Raw genomic sequence first — 11,784 nt, forward strand, 5'->3', positions numbered from 1 at the left:
TAACAAAAGGTTTCAAAGTCTGATACACGTTGGAAGCTAATCCTGGTGCTCGGTGGAAGCTAGTTTTGGTGCTCGATAGGAGTTAATCCTGGTGCTCGGTAGAAGCTGGTTCTGGTGCATGGTGGAAGCTAATCCTAGTAAGATAGCTTTGATGCTTGGTGGGAGCTAATCTTGGTGCTCGGTAGATGTTACGATTCTGCAAATGCACGGATTCGTCGTTAGTAATAAAGATTATCGATCTCACGAGGACTGGTTATAAGCACTAGCAATGATTCACTTAGGATTAGTTAAATTATCGATGGTTGTAAGTTATCTAAAGAAAAGAGATTGGGAAACGAAAACGAGAACTAGTGAAGAGAGAGTAATTAACTTGGTTTATTAAGAGTTCTAGGAGTTCGATTTCATTGTGGTGGTATTGATGTATCACTTTCTACCCTTCACTCTTTGTCCGTCAACATGTATTGGCCGGAAGCTAAAGCAACCATCCTTGAGCGTTAAATAGAGAAGATCCCTGTGAAATCATGTTACGATTAACCCCTGTCACTAGAGCGCCTCGGTAGATCACAAGAACACAACTCTAATTGGTGTCATTAAGGATAGAAATAAGGGTTTGGTTTGGTCTCTTACTTCCTTGTGGAGAAGTTGTCTCTCCTTTCAAGAAAATACCCTAGATGTCCGTGAACGGGTTACCCCTGTCACTAGGGCCCCTCGGGTATACGATCTAGGTGTTAAGATGTATACTAAAAGCCTAGCTTTTGGTATAAACATTTATCTAGAAATAAGAATCACATTGGTCAAATGTCTACATTTACGATAAATGTAGTTGCTCAATTAATTTATATTGTAGATAACATGGTATGTGGTGTCACACACAGAATATCATGTTATAGGTTCCTTATAAATTATAAGCAATTGCTCACGATCAAGATGGAAAGGAATAAACCATTGGAAGGTCGTAGTGTAATTAGATATTAGTTTATCTTAACTATATAATTACACTAGTACACTTAGAGTGTATTGAGTAGGACCATTTGAGGTCGTTCCTTTTATACTACTTTATGAAGGAACAAAGACCTCAGTTATTATGGAAGTGTGTGTTCTTAATCCTAATATAATAACAAACACATATATTTGATATTTATTTCTTTAATTTATCAATGGGTGAGATTTAGTTCGATAAATCAATAAGTCCGATAAGTTGGGAAATGATATCACTTATAGTGTGTGTTGTTGATTATAGAAGGAAACTGTGTCCTAGTAATCTAGGTTGAAAATGTCTCCAAGAGGAGCTCATAAGGATTGTCATGTTAAACCCTGCAGGTGGACTTAGTCCGACATGACGATGAGGTTGAGTGGTACTACTCTTGGACTAAGATATTAATTAAATGAGTTGTCAGTAACTCACTTAATTAGTGGACATTTGACATCTTAAACACAGGGAGACTAACACACTCATAATAAGAAGGAGCCCAAAAATGTAATTTGGGATTGACGCGGTAGTTCAATAATAATTCTTTAGTGGAATGAATTATTATTGATGAAGTTAAGTTGTGTGTTCGGGGCGAACACGGGATGCTTAATTTAATCGGGAGACCAAAACCAATTCCTCCTCTCGGTCCCTATCGTAGCCTCTTGTATATAGAGATTTATACCCACCACATACCCACCTTCTTACCCATCCTATAGGGGCCGGCCAAGCTAGCTTGGAGACCAAGCTAGGGCCGACCATGGTTTGGTTAATGGGTGAATTCATGTGGCCGGCCCTAGCTTGAACTCAAGCTTAGGTGGCCAGCCCTATTAAAATAAAAAGGAATTTTAATTTTTAAAAATTTTTCTTATGTGGATAACATGATTTAAAAGAGAGTTTAAAAATTCAAATCTTTCCTTTTATAAGATTCTACAAAAGATTAAGAGAAGAGCTAAATCTCTTTCCTTATTTGTAGATTAAAAGGTTGATTTTAATTTTGGTAAAAACTTTCTTATTAATCATGTTTATTATTTAAAAGAAAGTTTAAAAATTAAAAATTCTCTTTTATTAGTTTCTACAAAAGATTAAGAAAAGATTTAATATCTTTCCTTATTTGTAGATTAAAAGAAATTTTAATTTTTAGAGATAACTTTCTTTTTATCCACATGTTAAAAGAAAGATTTTAATTTATAAAATTTCCTTTTTATTAACCAATCATGAAGGGAAAAATTATTGGAGAAATTTTTTATAAATTTTCGGAAGCAAATAAGGAAGTTTTAATTTGTGTTTAAAATTTTATTTGCTTGGAAATTTATGGTGTGGCCGGCCATTTTAAATTGAAAAGAAAAATTATTTTTTAATTAAATAAATTTTCCTTTTCAATGGCAAAAGAATTAAGGAAGTTTTTATTAAATTTTCCTTATTTGACAAGACCAAGGATTATAAAAGAGGGGGTAGAGAAGACTTCATGGTGAATAACTCTATTCTATTTTCTCCCTCTTTTCTACCTTGGTGTGGCCGGCCATCCTCTCCTCCTCTCTTCTCTTTGATAGCCGAACCTCATCCTTCTTGTGAAGATTCATATGGTGGCCGGATCAAGTTTAGAGAAGAAGAAGAAGAAGGAGAGAAAGAAAGTTTTGTTTCTAGCATCCCTTGGAGCATGGTGGTGGTGGCCGAACCTCTTCATCCTAGGAGAAGTTTTGATGGCCGAAACTTGTAAGGAAGAAGAAGGTGCTTGGTGGTTCTCATCTTGGAAGATCGTTGCCCACACAACGTCCGAGGTTAGAAGAGGAATACGGTAGAAGATCAAGAGGTCTTTCTAAAAGGTATAACTAGTATTTTTCCTTTCCGCATCATACTAGTTATTTTTGGAAATAATACCAAATACAAGAGGCATACGATTTTAGTGTTTCGAATTTGTTTTCGATGTAGTGTTCTTTTGTTTTTCTTTTCCTTGTGATTTGATTGTTCTTTTCGGCTGACCTAAAGTTATTTTAGGAAATTAAATATTAGTTTTCCTTAAAAGGTTTTGTCTAGTCGGTGGTGGTTGCTCCCATATCCAAGAAGGTCATGTGCCTCGCCATGTCAGTACTGGAAACCAATTTTGGAAATTAATATTTAATGGAATTAATAACCTAGGTGATTTGGATCGAACGTGTTAAGTTCCGCAGGAGATCCAAGTCAAAACCTAAAAGAACAAATAGATTAAATTTTGGATCAAACGTGTTAAGTTCCGCAGGCGATCCAAGTTTAATTTAAAAGAACACATGGTAGCTAGGAAAAAGATTCTGACCTTTGTACAAAATTTTTGTACAGTAGAACCATTAGGTTTTCCGAGTAGCAACCAACACTAGGATACTCTCTCTACGAGGTTAGCAATTCCTACATAATCAACTAATACGATATGGAAATCTAGCAACAAGTCTCATGCATAGTAGTTGAAACAAAGCAAGCGAAATCATCCAATGAATAAAGGCATAAATATGAGTCTTACATCAAAATCAATCCACAATTACTCCCTAATCCTAGAACAAGGAATCTACTCCATAGACGTCGGAGAAAAACCCGAAGACATAATGTAATCAAGCATACAATCCTCAAACAAGAAGAGAGAAAGAGAAATGATGCTTATCCAACGATAACGAGTGATCTTCGGATCCAATCCTTTGCTTCTGGAGTTGATATGGTGATGAAGGATCGCTCGACGGAGGTCCTGGATGGCGTGGAACGACACCAAGGCAATTCTCCCTTTGACGACTCGCTCTTTTCCTGGGAGAAGGGTTAGAAACCCTTTTTATATGCTAGGGTACGACGCCGCGACACAGCCATGCAGATGTGGCACGACTGTGCCTTCTTTTGCTTCTGGCCGAGCTGTACGACCGTGCTAATTGGCACGACCGTGTGGATCTGGGGCTCGGCTCCTGGGACACGGCCGTGCAGGATCGCACGATCGTGTATGGCTTTGCTGCTGGTCGTGGGGGGTACGGTCGTGCAAGTTTGCATGACCATGCAAGGATCCACCTCTGTTTGACCACACGGTCGTGCACTGTTCTTCCTCTGTTTGGCCACACGATTATGCGAGGTTGCACGACCGTGTTCTCTGCCTCATTCCGGTGCGTCGACAATCGCTATTTTTGCTCCGAAAATTATCCCTGGCAACACAAAATCAAACAAAGAGCAGATCTCCGAACAAAAGAATATTTATGATGAGTATATGATAAAAGAGACGATCATGCAAAGAATATATACACATAAAGCAAGTGAATGTGCATTAAAACATGCATAAATGATCATAATATTTACGTACATCACACCCCCAGACTTGAACCTTTGCTTGTCCTCAAGCAAAATGTTGCAAACTATGTTCATGAGTTCCTGCAATGTTTCATAATCCCTAGTGCATTCGCCTAACTCTATCACCTTTGGATGAATCATAACTATTTCAAAAATATTTCTACTATTCAAGCTTAAGTACTTAAGTGTAGTGAAAATAAGATCCTTAAGGTTAGGCCAAGACTTATACCAAACTCCATACAATACTTAACTTATTTCATGCTACTAAAGATAGAGAAAGGAGATACACCAAACATACTAACACTATCTTGACAACACATGAACTAAAAAAATGCTAGACATTTTGCTATCGGACAAGTTAGCAAAGTAGAAGGTTTGATGTTCTTAAATATGCCTCAAAACTATTTTTTATTATTTTTTTTTTCAAAAAAAATGACGAAGAACTACAAGTAGGAAAGTGCAAATGAGATGCAAGTAGAAATATGAAACTAATAAAATGCGAATAAACAAAACAGACTAATAAAATATGTAGAAAGAAAAGAAAAACTCGACTCGACTCAGGTTGTGTAGACACAACACTCCTCAGACTTAAACTTTTCATTGTCCCGATGAAATCAATATGGTGGCGGGGGTGGGGGATAAGGGGGTCCCCGATATGTACCGGAGGGAAATCTAGGCATACCAGGAAGATGACCAATGTATTGATGATATTGATAAAGGACATCTACTTGTTGTCTAGTAATATCCATATCATCCATAAAATTTCTCATTCTTTCCTGGTCAACCTCATAGTCCTGAACGAATCCTGACACTTGACTATGGAAATCCCTAGTAAACTGAAAATGATCCTGTACCTCCCTGAATTGGTCGTCAGATAACTTGAAAAGACCCTCCAACAATTGTTGTTGGGTATTTTGCTTCTCATGGAGGGAGTTTAAGGAGGCACGGAAGTCAGAAAAATCAAATATAGAAGATCCCGTTCCATAGGCAAAAGAGTTCCTAGGAGGTTCCGAATATCCGAAATGTTGCGAGAATCCTGATGATGAGGGCTCTTGGTGGTACTCAGTTTCTTCTATAATGGAGGGAACAGTTTCGACGATTAAGTCGGTAATCACCCAGTTTGCGGGGTTGCGAACTGAAATGCGCTCGGAGCAAGGAAGGGGTAATGGAAAATCATTGTTCCTAGGGAAGGCGAACTCATTCTCATCCCGACAAATCATCTTCATTGCAAGACAAGAATCAATGTCGATCTTGTCATTACTATGAATGACCTCTAACCCATCAAGCTCACAATCCAGATTGAATGTTATTTAAGTGATCAATCCACCAAACACTATTATCCCCGATGATGCCTTAGCTGCCCTCAACAAATTTTGTAAGAAATAAAATCCGGAATCAAAATCTACTTTATTCAACATCGCCCAAAGAGAGTAAAGCTCTACCTTTCTAACCATCCCATCACTCTCTCCTCGACCAAAAATCATTTTACTCATCACTCGGTGAAGGTATCTAAAGGTCCAGTTTTGCATGCGGGATGCCTTAGCTCTAGAGGGTTCGTAAGGGTCCTTTGATCTGGTAATTGATGTCCAAAATTCATTCCATTTAATCTCCTCATCAAATCTACGGGCACCACCAATAGATAAACTAAAACAATTATTAAAATCACTAAATGTCCACCGAACTTTTTTATTCATCAACCTAAAAGTTATGATCCCTACGTAGTCATCCTCAGATGAAAATTTAACATCAATTGAGTTCAAAAATTCAAGGACTAGGCGGGGGTAAGTCGGTAAATGAGCGTACATAATATCATTCTAGTCTAAGGAACTAATCATCCAATCTACGTCATCCCTAATTCCTAGCATATCCAAAGTAGTGGGATCCATATATCTAGTACATATAATTCTTCTAGAGACAAGGATATCATATCTAGCTTTATGTTCATGATTTCTAAAAATAATATTAAACTCATTTTCGTTACCTTCGTCGCGTACCACCCTTTTTCCTTTGCCTTTGGAAGAAGAAGTCTTTCCCTTGCCTTTGTCGCCTCCCGACATATCTCTTTCGCCAGATCCACCGCTTCCTCGACGAAGTCTCTTCAAGATTTGCGATATGATGTGCAAGGTGAACTTTGAGGAATTTCTTGTAGGTGGAGATGGATCTTGAGGATGGAAGAGGAGGAGAAAGAAGAAAAATAGGGGACTTGCTTCTCTCTTTTCGGATTTGTGGCTTGAAAAAGTGTTAGATCTAGATATAGATCTAAGTAAAGATGAACTTTAGAGGTAGGGATTGGGGTTTGATGAGGTGTAGTGGGGAGGAGAAAACTTTTGGGAGAGAATGAGACGTGAATTAGGGATTTTTAGAGGGGTGGGCGGCGCACGGCCGTGCCAATTGGCACGACCCCCTCTTTTCTCTCCTCGACCAAAATCGTACGGTCATGCCGGTTGGCACGGCCCGTGCCTCCTACTTCTCTGCTTTGATCGCACGACCATGCCAATTGACACGACCTGTGTTTCCTTCTTCACGGGTGGTCTTGCACAGTCGTGCCAATTGGCACGACCCGTGCCCTTTTTTTCTCTGCACAGGCCACACGACCGTGCAAGGTTGCACGACCAATGGCCTTTGTCCCCCTGTTGGCTTCACACAGTCGTGTGGGGTCACACGACCGACTCCCTTAAGCGCACGGTGATCGCCTTTCGCCATTTTGGCTCCTCTGTCGCCTCCACACCCATGAAACGCTCACGGTTAGCTTGTGGAGGCTATGCATATCCAGAAAACGAATACCCAAAAATAAAATATATATATATATATAATAACAGCACTCGACTGAACTTACTAGAGAAATAAAATGATAAACGGAATAATTAACTAAAATGAAAAACCCTTGGGTTGCCTCCCAAGAAGAGCTTGTTTTAGGTCTTTAGCTCGACCCCATTTTAGTTAGTGTGGACTAAACCCATGGAAGCATAGCTCTCCTCCTAGGGTTAATGCTCCAATCTGCACCTTTAGTTTCACTCGTGTAGGACAAATGTACTTCTTATTGCTCACTGGAGAGGACCTCTCTTGGAAACTGCATTCCTCAGCTTTGTGTATGTTCATCTTGCTAGAATTTCCCTGAGAAGAGGGGTCGCAGTTAGAAGAATCAGATAAATCAAATTCTAACCTTTCTTTGTCGATCTCCAAGAATAACTTGTGACTTTTCACATCAATGAGGGCTCCAGCGATGGCAAGGAATGGTCTCCCAAGGATGATTGGTATCATGGGAATGATGCATCCGCCTACTTCTATTAGCACGTCTTCCACTATTCCCATTGGGTATCTACATGAATGGTCAGCTAATTGCAATGTCATAGTAATCAGTTTAATGTTCTAGAGTCCTAGCTTATTACATAACGAGTACGGAAGTAGGTTGACGTTGGCTCCCAAGTCGCAGAAAGCTTTCTGTATGAGTTATGAACCAATTTTACAAGATATGGAAAAACTCCCTGGATCCTGAAGTTTCGGTGGAATATTTGTCATAAGTAGAGCGGTGCAATTTTCTGTTAATGCTACGGTCTCAAAGTCGCCCTTCTGCCTCCTGCTAGATAAAATACCCTTTAAAAATTTTGTGAACTTCGACATTTGGTCAGTGCATCTATCAGACATATTTCTATGCAAATTTCTTTAATCTTTCTTAGGAATCGGTTGAACTCTTCATCCTTTTGAGAAGTTATCAGTTTATGAGGGAAAGGAATTGTCTAACTTTGTGGGAGAATTTGAAGAGTTCCTTCGACTTTCTTGGTGATCTCCTCTCTATCCCTGTTCTGGATCTGATTGGGCATTAGGGGAGAGGGCTCTTCCTCTGAGTTAAGTCTTTTCTGAGTAGTGATTTGGGGTCTCCCAAAGTTTGTCCGCTCCTCAGCTCGATGCGGTTGCAGTGTTCCACCAGGTTTATATCGGGCTTTCCTGGAAATGTTCCCTGTGCTCTTGAAAAGGACTGGGCTATCTGGCTGTCTTGCATCTTTTGATGTTTTTTCAAAATTTTCAGTCTTTGAGTCAATTGCTTGATCTCATTCTTCATCTCTTTTTGCTCTGAGAGAGCTTCTTCGAGCATCTTTTTGATTCTGGACAGTTGTGAAGGTTGTTGTTGTTGATAAGTCTGTTGTCCAGATGAGTAGCTCTGTTGCCCAGGTTGATAGCTTTATTTTGCTGGTCCTTGGTCCTGATTATTCTGGTACGAAAAATTTTGGTGGTTCCTCCATCCAGGGTTGTATGCGTTAGAGTACGGATTGTTTTACTTTTGGTTGTAACTGACTATCACATCGTATTGCTCAAGTTGGTTTATCTGTGCTTGTATTGACCCTAGGGGGCAAGTATCTTGAGCATGATCCGTACTTCCGCAAGTTTCACAAACACATACTATTGCATTGGTCGTGTTGTTTCCCATGGCCTCAAACTTCTTGGTCAGAGCGTCCAGCTTTGCAGACATGAGTGTGACTGCATCTACATCGAATTTTCCTAATGCCTTTATTTGATTCCCTGAGAAAGAACCACCAGATCTTTCGGTTGCCCACTGATGGTGATTCTGTGCCACATTCTCTATTATCTCTTCAGCTTCATCAAGGCTCTTGTTCATTAATGCTCCTCCTGCAGCATAATCGAGGGATACCTTTGTGTGATAGTTGATTCCATTGTAGAATGTGTGTAGTACCAACCATTTCTCAAGGCCATGATGGGGGCACTATCTCAGCATACTTTTGAATCTGTCCCAGACTTCAAATAATGATTCTGATTCTATCTGTTTGAAGCTTGCGATCAAATTCCTCGTGTGGACAGTTTTACTTAACGGGTAGAATTTGTCCAGAAATTTCTGCTCACACTGCTCCCAAGACGTTATGTCGTTTGCTGGAAGAGAATTTAGCCACAGCTTGGCTCTGTCTTTTAGGGAAAATCCAAAAAGGAGTAACCTTACTGATTCTGGAGGGACCCCGTTCACTTTTATAGTACCGCAAATCTCGTAGAAAAGCTCTAAGTGATGATTTGGATCATCGTGCGACCCTCCTCCAAATTGATTCTGCTGGACCATGTAGATTACTGCAGGCTTGATTTCAAAATTGTTAGCTTCAATTGGCGGTCGAGTGATGCTAGATCGAACCCCTCGTGCATAAGGTGCTGCGTAATCCTTCAACAGTTTGTCAGCCATTTCTGAAGATTCTTGTTCGACTTGAAATGTTTTTTGTAAGTTTCTTCTTCTCAGGAAAGTCCTATCGATCTCTGGATCGAACGGTAGAAATCGTTCTGAAAGATTAGCTTTTCGCATGCAAAAAACAAGATATGAAATATTTTGAGTGAAAAATTAAGAAAAATAAAATAAAGTAAAGAAAAGAGTTGAAATAATATTAGTATTTTTTTTAGCATTTTAATAAAAATACAGAAAATAAAGAAAAATAAAAATAAAATTATTTATCTCTGAAATACAGAATATTAGAAAAAGGAGAGTTAAAGAAACAGAAACAAAGTCTAGTATAATCTAATATAATTTTTGCTAATGTTATAGACGCAGTCCTCGACAACGGCGCCAAAAACTTGTTACGATTCCGCAAGTACACGGATTCGTCGTCAGTAATAAAGATTATTGATCCCACGAGGACTGGTTATAAGCACTAGCAATGATTCACTTAGGATTAGCTAAACTATCGATAATTGTAAGTTATCTAACGAAAAGAGATTGGTTAACGGAAACGAGAACTAGTGAAGAGAGAGTAATTAACTTGGTTTATTAAGAGTTATAGGAGTTCGGTTTCATTGTGGTGGTATTGATGTATCACTTTCTACTCTTCACTCATTGTCCGTCAACATGCATTCGCCGGAAGCTAAAGCAATCATCCTTAAGGGCTAAATAGAGAAGATCCTTGTGAAATCCTGTTACGGTCAACCCCTGTCACTAAGGCGCCTCGGTAGATTACAAGAACACAACTCTAATTGGTGTAATTAAGGATAGAAATAAGGGCTTGGTTTGATCTCTTACTTCCTTGTGGAGAAGTTACCTCTCCTTTTAAGAAAATACCCTAGATGTCCTTGAACAGGTTACCCCTGTCAGTAGGGCCCCTCGGGTATACGATCTAGGATACTCTCTCTACGAGGTTAACAATTCCTACACAATCAACCAATATGATATAGAAATCTAGCAACAAGTTGTTGGTCCCTTTAGAGGCCGGCAAGAGGGGAGGGGTGAATTGCCCTACAAAATAAAACCAAAAACCCTTCTCGGATATTCAACTAACTTAAAAGAACTTGTAATTAAAAAGGCAGAGACTAATTAAAACAGAAAATAGACACAGAGGAATTACTTGGTTTGCAATCAGAGGATTGCTAATCCAAGACAAAGAAGGCGCACTAATTGATTCTCCTCTGGGCGGAGTAGCCTCTTACAGCGTTGAAAGCACAGAAAGAAATAACACAAATGAAAGCACTGGATTACAAGTAGTTGTTCTTGATTGATTATCTTGCTTCTAGACCAAGGCTATATTTATAGCCTTGGTCGGGGCACCTGGAAGGGTTCCGGGCGCCCTGGGGGGGATAAATTTTATCCCCCAACGTTCAGATCGAGTCAAAGCTCGATCTGCTCGAAAATCAACTTCCGGGCGCCCGGAAGGGTTCCGGGCGCCCCGGACTGTTCCGAGCGCCCCGGAGCCCAAAGTCAACACAGTTGACTTTTGGCCCGGGCTCTTTGCTCCGGTTCAGTTCTCCTCGGTCCAGGTCTTGTTCGCTCCAATCTCGCTAGCTTGGGTGATCTCGGCCATCCGGAATAGGGCTCACCCGAACCCAAGTTCCGGCCTTCTCTTCGAGCAGCCTTCCTTCCCGGTTTCTCGTCCCTCGAACGCCGCGCACGTTCTTCTCGTCCACCGGTGTACTCTTCCGCGGACACCTCGTCCCTCGGACGCACCGAGCCCGTCGGCTCTCTCCCGTGCCGTCCTTCTCGCTAGCCGCGTCTTCCGCTCGACTTCCTGTGTTCCTAAGTTCCTGCACACTTAGACACAAGGGTTAAACTACGCAGGACCTAGCTTAACTTGTTTGATCACATCAAAACACCTCGGGGTTCCAACACAAGTCTCATGAATAGTAGTTGAAACAAAGCAAGCGAAGTCATCCAATGAATAAAGGCATAAATATGAGTCTTACATCAAAACCAATCCATAACTACTCCCTAATCCTAGAGCAAGGAATCTACTCCATAGACGCTGGAGAAAAACCCGAAGACATAATGTAATCAAGCATTAATCCTCAAACAAGAAGAGAGAAAGAGAAAGGATACTTATCCAACGACGACGAGTGATCTTCGGATCCAATCATTTGCCATGTGGTGATGAAGGATCGCTGGACGGAGGTCTTGGACAGCGTGGAACGACACAAAGGCAATTCTCCCTTTGACGGCTCGCTCTTTTCCGAGGAGAAGGGTTAGAAACCCTTTTTATAGGCTACGGTACGGCACCGCAGCACGACCGTGCAGATGTGGCACAGCCGTGCCTTCTTTTGCTTCTGGG

The 11,784-nt window shown here is 40.4% G+C and overlaps 1 non-coding gene across 1 annotated transcript; it reads left to right on the forward strand.

The window, feature by feature from the left end:
* The first annotated feature begins 8,964 nt into the window (after positions 1 to 8,964).
* LOC122039254 lies at positions 8,965 to 9,070 on the forward strand. Its single transcript, XR_006128117.1, has one exon. It is a non-coding gene; the product is annotated as a small nucleolar RNA R71 (small nucleolar RNA).
* The last annotated feature ends 2,714 nt before the right edge of the window (positions 9,071 to 11,784 follow it).

The sequence above is a fragment of the Zingiber officinale genome, chromosome 1A (genome assembly GCF_018446385.1).
Source record: "Zingiber officinale cultivar Zhangliang chromosome 1A, Zo_v1.1, whole genome shotgun sequence".
NCBI lineage: Eukaryota > Viridiplantae > Streptophyta > Magnoliopsida > Zingiberales > Zingiberaceae > Zingiber > Zingiber officinale.